Raw genomic sequence first — 12073 nt, forward strand, 5'->3', positions numbered from 1 at the left:
CATGTCCGCGAGCTCCGCCACCTCGCCCTGAAGCTCTTCGTCGAGCCACGCGCCTCGGGAAGCCCTGGAGCGCCTCCATCGCCGCCGTCTTCATCTCCGGCCTCCATGGATCCCCATCGCCGCCCCGCCGTCTTCAGTGCATCCCCGAGCTCGCCGTCAAGCCCACCGAGACCGCTGTGAGCTGCTGCTTCTCCTCCCCCTCTCCATTCGCTCGCTGGCATGCCGTAGTCGCTGCCTCGCCGATGACCGTGACCGTCGGCGCCTGAGCTCGTCTCCGACGCAGCTCCGGTGACCAAATGGTCGCCCCGGCAAGTCCAAACCTCTCCCCGCACCACGCAGAGGCCGTAGGTGCTACGCCCGCATCGCCACGCCCACTGCAGCCTCGAACCCGAGCTCGACCGAACTCCGGCCGCTGCCCAAGTGGTCGCCGCCGTCAATTTAGGCCGTCTCCGGTGAAACGGAGGGCACCAGTGGATGTGCGCGAGCACCAGCTCCTCGGAGATGGTCTCCGCGGCCCATTTGGTCACCGGAGACGCGTTTCCGACGCCCTCCGCCGTCTCGGGCCTCGCCGGCGTCGAGTCGCCGGCGGATTTGACCCGCTGACCAGGGTTGACCCTCCCCCTTGTGTCACTGACGCGTGGGCCACCCCCTGACATTTAGTTAGTATTAGATTAACACTAAATAACTAGTTTAGTTACCTAGTTAGTCACTGACCAGTGGGCCCGGCGCCCACTAATCCTAATTAGACTAATTAAACCCCCTGTTAACTAACTGAGTCACTGACGTGTGGACCCCACACGTCAGGTTTGACTTGGTCAGCACTGTTGACTTGCTGACGCAAGCATGACGCTGTGCTGACGCAATAAATCATTTTCTGGTATCAAAATTAATCAGGAAATTCCAGAAAATGTTCAAAACTTCTAAAAATCATAGAAAATAATCAATAACTCAGAATGAAATAATTTATATATGAAAAATTATCAGAAAAATTCAAGGAATCTATTTATGTCATTTTCATGCATGTTTGAACAATGTTTGTCCTCTGTTTTGGACAAAACAAATAAATGGCATTTAACTAATCATATATGGAGTTTGAATTTGAATCTTGTATTCAAACCAACTTCATTTAATTGTGTTGCTAGTTGCACTAGCTCATACAACATCACATACTCATGCCATGTTCATGCATCATAATGTTGCATATGCTTGTGTTTGATTTCCGACACCATTCCTTCTCGATAGGTCCTGCTCCGGAAAGTGTTCGAGAGTACCTATCAGAGGAGTAGTGCCCCCTTCGTTGATCTACCAGGAAAGCAAACCCCCTTGTTCATTCTGATACAATCCTACTCTATCGCTCCTGCTCTCATTTATTGCATTAGGACAACAACGATTCAACTGCTACTTTATGCGATGGTAGTTGAACCCATTCCTCTGCTTGACCTGTCATTGCCACAGTAAATAGTTAAAACCCACTAGCATGTGTAGGAGTTGATCGAGCCATGTTGTGTTCTTGCCATGCCATGCCTGCTATAGCTTAGAGTTGTGTTAGGTCTGATTCATTGGGAATGAATTGGAGTGGTACGATATGTTCTGGTGTTGAGAGTTAAGCGTGTGAACACGATTTGGTAAAGGTAGCAGTGAGAGGCCATGTCGGAGTACATGGTGGGTTGTCTCACTGGAACCGTCCTTAAGCACTGAGTTTCGTGTATGTTGTCCAATGACTAGCTACTACCACACATTGGAATGCTTAAGTGCCCCTCTCGACTTATTAGCCAACTTGATCTCTGTCCAGGAGTCGCAAATAGTTTCTGGTGTTTGTAGGTAGTGTTAGTAGTCTACCAAGTGGCACCCGGCCTGGTGGGCTTGGGACAGACTAGGCACAGGTGGCACAGTGTACCAAGCGTAGATCCATCCGGCGAGGTGGGCTTGGGAACCCTGCACATATCGTTTGGGACCGTGAGTGACACCCCAGCCGGATCTCCTTGCGGATGGAACCCGAATAGGCGATAAACCTGGATTAGAGTCTTGTGCGGTTAGTCAGGTCGTGGCTGACACCCTCGCCAGGCTTCCGCTTGAAGGTTGCCGAGGTACATGACGTGTACATGGTGTTAAGTGGTGAGAGCGTGTGTGAAGAAGTACACCCCTGCAGGGTTATCGTAATCTATTTGAATAGTCGTGTCCTCGGTTATGGACATCTTGGATGCTTACGTGGTACATAGACAACTTAAAGTGGATACTCTAAAATGCTCAAGACAAGTGTGAGTGCTATGGATGGCCTTCTCGTAAGGAGACGAGGATGAATCCATAGTAGTGTATTGATGTGGTGACTAGTGGACTCGTGTGCGCTGCCTCACCTCAAAGAAGTTTCTCGATGCCGTAGAACAGGATAGCCATGGAGTCACAGCTGGCTTGCTGCAACTAAACCCCACATTATCTTCTTGATCCAAATGCATGTATGATAGGATCTGATGGAAGTCTTGTTGAGTACCTTTGTACTCACGTTTCCTTTATTTATGTTTTGTAGATGAGACATCTGTCTGACTAGTAGTACCACTTGGACTTCGACGAGTAGCTTGTACCTCAGCTACGATCTTGATCGGACGTTGTAGATAGTCAGGCTCACAGCCTTTTCTTTTGTAGTTGTCTGTACTCAGACACTTAATGCTTCCGCTTGTTGCTTGTATGCTCTGAATGATGGGTCATGTGACCCCTGTTTGTATTTATGCTATGTGGCTCTTGTGAGCCTTTAACTATATGAGATTGCGTTATGTTGTGATGCCATGTTGTACATCACATACTTGCATGTTATGCGTACGTGTGATGTGTATTGCTATGTGTGGGATCCGACAATCTAGTTGTTTGTCCTTGGCAGCCTCTCTTATGGGGAAATGTAGTCTAGTGCTTCCTTGAGCCATAGTAGTCCGCTACAGCCCGGTTCACCGGAGTCCTGCTAGCCCAGCACTACTGCTCAGAACACTTGACTGGACGGCATGTGTTCCACTTCGTTCCTATGTCTGTCCCTTCGGGGAAATGTCACGCGGTGACTTCCGGAGTCCTGCCTAGCCTGCTACAGCCCGGGTTCCCCGGAGTCCTATTAGCCCAGTGCTACAGCCCGGGTTCATGTGCTGTTGACCAACATGCTCGATGTGATTCATGTATGCTTGTTCCCATAGGTTAACACCACTTTGGGTTCACGACTAGCCGTGTCAGCCCAGGTTCTTTGTCATATGGATGCTAGCGACACTATCATATACGTGAGCCAAAAGGCGCAAACGGTCCCGGGCCAGGTAAGGTGGCACCCGTGGGAATACTGTGCGTGAGGCCGCAAAGTGATATGATGTGTTACATGCTAGATCGGTGTGACTTAGGATCGAGGTCCCGACAGCTTTGGTATCAGAGCCTGACTGCCTGTAGGATTTCCAAGCCAACCTGGTCGAAGTTGAGTCTAGAAATTCTTTAGTTATGTAAGGGAATTGAATGTGGGAAGGAACGTAAGGCTCTTTTTACTCCTTATACCTCATGGCCTTCTGATCTGAGTCGTCCTACCTTTCCTACGGGGTTAAGGAACGAGGCTTTCTCTTCCGTCTATCAGGATCACATGTTACTACTCCATAGTTCCATAGGATTGGTTGATCAGAGTCATATCCCAGTTTTCGAGTACTTTCGGTGTAGTCTGTTTGGCAATATCTCAGAACCTTGAGTGATGATGTTGAGTATGGTGCTACTTCGTCTTTTGTAGAATGTCTCATTTCGAGCATTTTACTGCCGTTATGCTGCCGGAATTGTCCTAGGAGTTCAAGAGATAGTATTTTTTCTCGTACTATAATCTACATCCTTATGATGATGCTGAATCCATCCTTGTTCCCTTGGTTGGTTCTTCGGGAGGTTGCCGGTTAACCAAAGTTCTGTTGCTCGTATCCGGAACCACGGAGATGGTAGGGATGAGGATCATCCCGATCAGTCTTCGTTGGCAGAGTTCATGCTAGAGATGGAGAGGAACAAACGTGAGTCTAACCGCTTGCTAGCACGTATTGAGGTGAACACCTCCCAGCAGCACAAAGAGTTTGTGTCCATTCATGACTTCATTGGCCTGAAACCACCTACCTTCCATCATTCCATTGAACTGCTTGATGCAGATGACTGGCTCCGTAGTATCACACACAAGCTGCGTTCTGCGAACATAGATGAGCGTGACAAGGTCACCTATGTTGCTTATCATCTGGAAGGTCCTGCTAGTATTTGGTGGCAGAACTATGAGGCTATGCTTCCAGCTGGCCAGATACCCACTGGAGAGATTTCATTGAGGCTTTTCGCGAGGATCACATCCCTCAGGCTCTCATTGACCGCAAAAGAGAAGAGTTATGTAGTTTCACCCAGAGTAAGTTGGCTGTTGATGCTTATAGTAGAGAGTTTGAGAACCTTGCCCGCTATGCTACAGAAGAAGTGTCCACAGACGCTAAAAAGCAAGCTAGGTTCCGGAAGGGTCTCAACCCCAAGTTGCGTCGTGATGTCCACTTGCACCATTGCAATACATTCCAGGCTCTTGTGAACAAGGCCATCAATGCAGAGATAGCTCAACTCACTTACGAGGAGTCTCGTAAGCACACCCGTGATTTGGGTTCTTCCTCCGGTTCTAGTTCTCAGAAGCGCCGGATTTGGATTCCGAACTCCGCTCTTCCACCCGGTTATACACCAAGGCCTTCTTGTGTGGAACCTCACCCAGTTCAACCATATGCTACACCCATGCCTATTGGTAGACCACTTGTCAATGCGGCTCCTTGTCCTATCTCCAAGATTTGTTACAAGTGCGGAGAGCCAGGCCACATTGCCCGTATTTGCACTCAGACCCGTGTTGCTCCACCCTAGCCCGAGAAGTCTGTTGGCCATGGTAGTAAGCTTTCACACCAGATGATTAGTGCCAAGTCAGCTCCCACTGAACTTGGACGTGTGCATCATGTCTCAGCTAAAGACGCTCATGATGATCCAGATGTCATTCTTGGTACACTCCTTGTCAACTGTCACCCAGCTTCGGTTATATTCGATACCGGGGCATCTCACTCCTTCATTTCCGAAAGTTATGCCCATTTGCACGGCATGTCATTTTGTGATATGCCCTCCCCACTACTCATTCAAACCCCTGGATCCAAGTGGCAAACTTCTAGGATAAGTTATGGCAATGAAATACATGTTGACAGACTTGTATTTCTAGCTTCCTTGATATCCCTCAAGTCTTCAGATATTAACATTATCTTGGGTATGGACTGGATGAAGGTGTTGGAAATATGCCCTAGAGGCAATAATAAAAGCATTATTATTATATTTCCTTGTTCATGATAATTGTCTTTATTCATGCTATAATTGTGTTATCCGGAAATCGTAATACATGTGTGAATAACAGACACCAACATGTCCCTAGTAAGCCTCTAGTTGACTAGCTCGTTGATCAACAGATAGTCATGGTTTCCTGACTATGGACATTGGATGTCATTGATAACGAGATCACATCATTAGGAGAATGATGTGATGGACAAGACCCAATCCTAAACATAGCATAAAGATCGTATAGTTCGTTTGCTAGAGTTTTTCCAATGTCAAGTATCTTTTCCTTAGACCATGAGATCGTGTAACTCCCGGATACCGTAGGAGTGCTTTTGGTATAACAAACGTCACAACGTAACTGGGTGACTATAAAGGCAGACTACGGGTATCTCCGAAAGTATCTGTTGGGTTGACACGGATCAAGACTGGGATTTGTCACTCCGTATGACGGAGAGGTATCACTGGGCCCACTCAGTAATGCATCATCATAATGAGCTCAAAGTAACCAAGTGTCTGGTCACGGGATCATGCATTACGGTACGAGTAAAGTGACTTGGCGGTAACGAGATTGAACGAGGTATTGGGATACCGACGATCGAATCTCGGGCAAGTAACATATCGATTGACAAAGGGAATTGCATACGGGGTTGCTTGAATCCTCGACATCGTGGTTCATCCGATGAGATCATCGTGGAGCATGTGGGAGCCAACATGGGTATCCAGATCCCGCTGTTGGTTATTGACCGGAGAGTCGTCTCGGTCATGTCTGCCTGTCTCCCGAACCCGTAGGGTCTACACACTTAAGGTTCGGTGACGCTAGGGTTGTGAAGATATGTATATGCAGTAACCCGAATGTTGTTCGGAGTCCCGGATGAGATCCCGGACGTCACGAGGAGTTCCGGAATGGTCCGGAGGTAAAGAATTATATATAGGAAGTGCTATTTCGGCCATCGGGACAAGTTTCGGGGTCACTGGTATTGTACCGGGACCACCGGAAGGGTCCCGGGGGTCCACCGGGTGGGGCTACCTGCCCCGGGGGCCACATGGGCTGTAGGGGGTGCGCATGTTATACTTAGATGGCTAGAAGAGGGATGTCTATCTAAGTGGGAGTTGATTGAATAATTTGATTAGATGAACTTAATTATGATGAACTTCAATATGCAGGGGATGGAAAAGACCATTCCTGAGGTATTTGCAAGGCTGAAATCAGCAGAGGTCGAAGTCAAGAAGGAACATCAAGTGTTGATGGTCAATAAAACCACTAAGTTCAAGAAGGGCAAGGGTAAAAAGAACTTCAATAAGGACGGCAAGGGAGTTGCCGTGCCCGGCAAGCAAGCTGCTGGGAAGAAGCCAAAGAATGGACCCAAGCCCGAGACTGAGTGCTTTTATTGCAAGGGAAGTGGTCACTGGAAGCGGAACTGCCCCAAATACTTAGCAGACAAGAAGTCCGGCAAAACAAAAGGTATATATGATATACATGTAATTGATGTGTACCTTCCTAGTACCCGTAGTAGCTCCTGGGTATTTGATACCGGTGCAGTTGCTCACATTTGTAACTCAAAGCAGGGGCTGCGGAATAAGCGGTGACTGGCAAAGGACGAGGTGACGATGCGCGTCGGGAATGGTTCCAAGGTCAATGTGATTGCCGTCAGCATGCTACCTCTATATTTGCCTTCGGGATTAGTTTTAAACCTTAATAATTGTTATTTAGTGCCAGCTTTGAGCATGAACATTGTATTGGGATCTCGTTTAATTCGAGATGGCTACTCATTTAAATCCGAGAATAATGGTTGTTCTATTTATATGAGAGATATTTTTTATGGTCATGCTCCTATGGTGAATGGTTTATTCTTAATGAATCTCGAGCGTAACGCTACACATATTCATAGTGTGAGTACCAAAAGATGTAAGGTTGATAATGATAGTCCCACATATTTGTGGCACTGCCGCCTTGGTCACATAGGTGTCAAACGCATGGAGAAGCTCCATGCTGATGGAATTTTAGAGTCTCTTGATTATGAATCATTTGACACGTGCGAACCATGCCTCATGGGTAAAATGACCAAGACTCCGTTCTCAGGAACAATGGAGCGAGCAACCAACTTATTGGAAATCATACATACTGATGTGTGCGGTCCAATGAGCGTTGAGGCTCGCGGTGGCTATCGTTATGTTCTCACCCTTACTGATGACTTGAGTAGATATGGGTATATCTACTTAATGAAACACAAGTATGAAACCTTTGAAAAGTTCAAGGAATTTCAGAGTGAGGTTGAGAATCAACGTGACAGGAAGATCAAGTTTCTACGATCAGATCGTGGAGGAGAATACTTGAGTCACGAATTTGGCACACACTTAAGAAAATGTGGAATAGTTTCACAACTCATGCCGCCTGGAACACCTCAGCGTAATGGTGTGTCCGAACGTCGTAATCGCACTTTATTAGATATGGTGTGATCTATGATGTCTCTTACCGATTTACCGCTATCTTTTTGGGGCTATGCTTTAGAGACTGCCGCATTCACTTTAAATAGGGCTCCGTCGAAATCCGTTGAGACAACACCGTATGAATTATGGTTTGGGAAGAAACCTAAGTTGTCGTTTCTAAAAGTTTGGGGATACGATGCTTATGTCAAGAGACTTCAACTTGAAAAGTTCGAACCCAAGTCGGAAAAATGCGTCTTCATAAGATACCCTAAAGAAACTGTTGGGTATACCTTCTACCTCAGATCCGAAGGCAAGATCTTTGTTGCCAAGAATAGATTCTTTCTAGAGAAGGAGTTTCTCTCAAAAGAAGTAAGTGGGAGGAAAGTAGAACTTGATGAAGTATTACCTCTTGAACCGGAAAATGGCGCAACTCAAGAAAATGTTCCTGAGGTGCCTGCACCGACTAGAGAGGAAGTTAATGATAATGATCAAGATACTTCTGATCAAGCTCCTACTGAAATTTGAAGGTCCACAAGGACACGTTCCGCACCAGAGTGGTACGGCAACCCTGTCTTGGAAATCATGTTGTTAGACAACGGTGAACCTTCGAACTATGAAGAAGCGATGGCGGGCCCGGATTCCGACAAATGGCTAGAAGCCATGAAATCCGAGATAGGATCCATGTATCAAAACGAAGTATGGACTTTTACTGACTTGCCCGTTGAACGGCGAGCCATAGAAAATAAATGGATCTTTAAGAAGAAGACAGACGCGGATGGTAATGTGACCATCTATAAAGCTCGGCTTGTCGCTAAGGGTTATCGACAAGTTCAAGGGGTTGACTACGATGAGACTTTCTCACCGGTAGCAAAGCTAAAGTCCGTCCGAATCATGTTAGCAATTGCCGCATTTTACGATTATGAGATATGGCAAATGGACGTCAAAACGGCATTCCTTAATGGTTTCCTTAAGGAAGAATTGTATATGATGCAGCCGGAAGGTTTTGTCGATCCTAAGAATGCTGAGAAAATGGGCAAGTTCCAACGCTCGATTTATGGGTTGGTGCAAGCATCTCAGAGTTGGAACATTCGCTTTGATGAGATGATCAAAGCGTTTGGGTTTACGCAGACTTATGGAGAAGCCTGCGTTTACAAGAAAGTGAGTGGGAGCTCCGTAGCATTTCTCATATTATATATAGATGACATACTTTTGATGGGAAATGATATAGAACTCTTCGACAGCATCAAGGCCTACTTGAATAAGAGTTTTTCAATGAAGGACCTTGGAGAAGCTGCTTATGTATTAGGCATCAAGATCTATAGAGATAGATCAAGATGCCTCATAGGTCTTTCACAAAGCACATACCTTTATAAGATATTGAAGAAGTTCAATATGGATCAGTCTAAGAAGGGGTTCTTGCCTGTGTTACAAGGTATGAAATTGAGCTCAGCTCAATGTCCGACCACGGCAGAAGATATAGAAGAGATGAGTGTCATCCCCTATGCCTCAGCCATAGGTTCTATTATGTATGCCATGCTGTGTACCAGACCTGATGTAAACCTTGCCATAAGTTTGGTAGGAAGGTACCAAAGTAATCCCGGCAAGGAACACTGGACAGCGGTCAAGAATATCCTGAAGTACCTGAAAAGGACTAAGGAAATGTTTCTCGTTTATGGAGGTGACGAAGAGCTCGTCGTAAAGGGTTACGTCGACGCTAGCTTCGACACAGATCTGGATGACTCTAAGTCACAAACCGGATACGTGTATATTTTGAATGGTAGGGCAGTAAGCTGGTGCAGTTGCAAGCAGAGCGTCGTGGTGAGATCTACATGTGAAGCGGAGTACATGGCAGCCTCGGAGGCAGCACATGAAGCAATATGGGTGAAGGAGTTCATCACCGACCTAGGAGTCATACCCAATGCGTCGGGGCCAATCAAACTCTTTTGTGACAACACTGGAGCTATTGCACTTGCCAAGGAGCCCAGGTTTCACAAGAAGACAAGGCACATCAAGCGTCGCTTCAAATCCATTCGTGAAAATGTTCAAGATGGATACATAGAGATTTGTAAAGTACATACGGACCTGAATGTAGCAGATCCATTGACTAAACCTCTCCCTAGGGCAAAACATGATCAACACCAGAATTCCATGGGTGTTCGATTCATCACAATGTAACTAGATTATTGACTCTAGTGCAAGTGGGAGACTGTTGGAAATATGCCCTAGAGGCAATAATAAAAGCATTATTATTATATTTCCTTGTTCATGATAATTGTCTTATTCATGCTATAATTGTGTTATCCGGAAATCGTAATACATGTGTGAATAACAGACACCAACATGTCCCTAGTAAGCCTCTAGTTGACTAGCTCGTTGATCAACAGATAGTCATGGTTTCCTGACTATGGACATTGGATGTCATTGATAACGAGATCACATCATTAGGAGAATGATGTGATGGACAAGACCCAATCCTAAACATAGCATAAAGATCGTATAGTTCGTTTGCTAGAGTTTTTCCAATGTCAAGTATCTTTTCCTTAGACCATGAGATCGTGTAACTCCCGGATACCGTAGGAGTGCTTTTGGTATACCAAACGTCACAACGTAACTGGGTGACTATAAAGGTAGACTACGGGTATCTCCGAAAGTATCTGTTGGGTTGACACGGATCAAGACTGGGATTTGTCACTCCGTATGACGGAGAGGTATCACTGGGCCCACTCAGTAATGCATCATCATAATGAGCTCAAAGTAACCAAGTGTCTGGTCACGGGATCATGCATTACGGTATGAGTAAAGTGACTTGGCGGTAACGAGATTGAACGAGGTATTGGGATACCGACGATCGAATCTCGGGCAAGTAACATATCGATTGACAAAGGGAATTGCATACGGGGTTGCTTGAATCCTCGACATCGTGGTTCATCCGATGAGATCATCGTGGAGCATGTGGGAGCCAACATGGGTATCCAGATCCCGCTGTAGGTTATTGACCGGAGAGTCGTCTCGGTCATGTCTGCCTGTCTCCCGAACCCGTAGGGTCTACACACTTAAGGTTCGGTGACGCTAGGGTTGTGAAGATATGTATATGCAGTAACCCGAATGTTGTTCGGAGTCCCGGATGAGATCCCGGACATCACGAGGAGTTCCGCAATGGTCCGGAGGTAAAGAATTATATATAGGAAGTGCTATTTCGGCCATCGGGACAAGTTTCGGGGTCACCGGTATTGTACCGGGACCACCGGAAGGGTCCCGGGGGTCCACCGGGTGGGGTCACCTGCCCCGGGGGCCAGATGGGCTGTAGGGGGTGTGCCTTGGCCTATATGGGCCAAGGGCACCAGCCCCAAAAGGGCCCATGCGCCTAGGGTTTGGGGGAAACCCTAAAAGGGGGCGCCCCCTTGCTTGGGGGGCAAGCCCCCCACCCCTTGGCCGCCACCCCCCCTAGGAGATTGGATCTCCTAGGGCAGGCTCCCCCCTAGACACCCCTATATATAGTGGGGGACATGGAGGACATCACTCCTCAGCTTTTTGGCGCCTCCCTCTCCCCTGTTACATTTCTCCCTCGTAGTATACGCGAAGCCCTGCTACTTTGACGCCCTGCATCCACCACCACGCCGTCGTGCTGTTGGATCTTCATCAACTTCTCCTTCCTGCTTGCTGGATCAAGTAGAAGAAGACGTTACGCTGACCGTACGTGTGTTGAACGCGGAGGTACCGTCCGTTCGGTGCTAGGATCTCCGGTGATTTGGATCACGTCGTGTTCGACTACCTCATCCCCGTTCTTTGAACACTTCCGCTCGCGATCTACAAAGGTATGTAGATGCATCCGATCACTCGTTGCTAGATGAACTCATAGATGGATCTTGGTGAAGCCGTAGGAAAATTTTTGTTTTCTGCAACGTTCCCCAACAGAAGGCTCATTATGCCAAGATTGACTGTTACACCAGGTCTGTTCAGCTCACACACCCCTCTGGCAAGATAGTCATTGTCTCCACCAAAATTGCAAGGCGTCAGCTATATTCTCTAAATGCCAGCCCTCTTCCAGACCTTGAAGATATCCCGGTAGTCCGCGACTTTCCGGATGTCTTTCCAGAGGAACTGCCAGGTATTCCACCTGACAGAGATGTAGAGTTTGTTATAGATCTTATCCCCGGAACCGCCCCAATTTCTAGGAGACCTTACAAGATGGCACCCTTAGAGCTAGCCGAGCTTAAGAAACAACTTGATGAGTCCTTGCAAAAGGGTTTCATCCGTCCTAGTTCTTCTCCCTGGGCTTGCCCCGTTCTCTTCGTCAAGAAGAAGGATGGTATGGACCGAATGGTTG

This window comes from Triticum dicoccoides, chromosome 5A, assembly GCF_002162155.2.
Source record: "Triticum dicoccoides isolate Atlit2015 ecotype Zavitan chromosome 5A, WEW_v2.0, whole genome shotgun sequence".
Lineage (NCBI taxonomy): Eukaryota > Viridiplantae > Streptophyta > Magnoliopsida > Poales > Poaceae > Triticum > Triticum dicoccoides.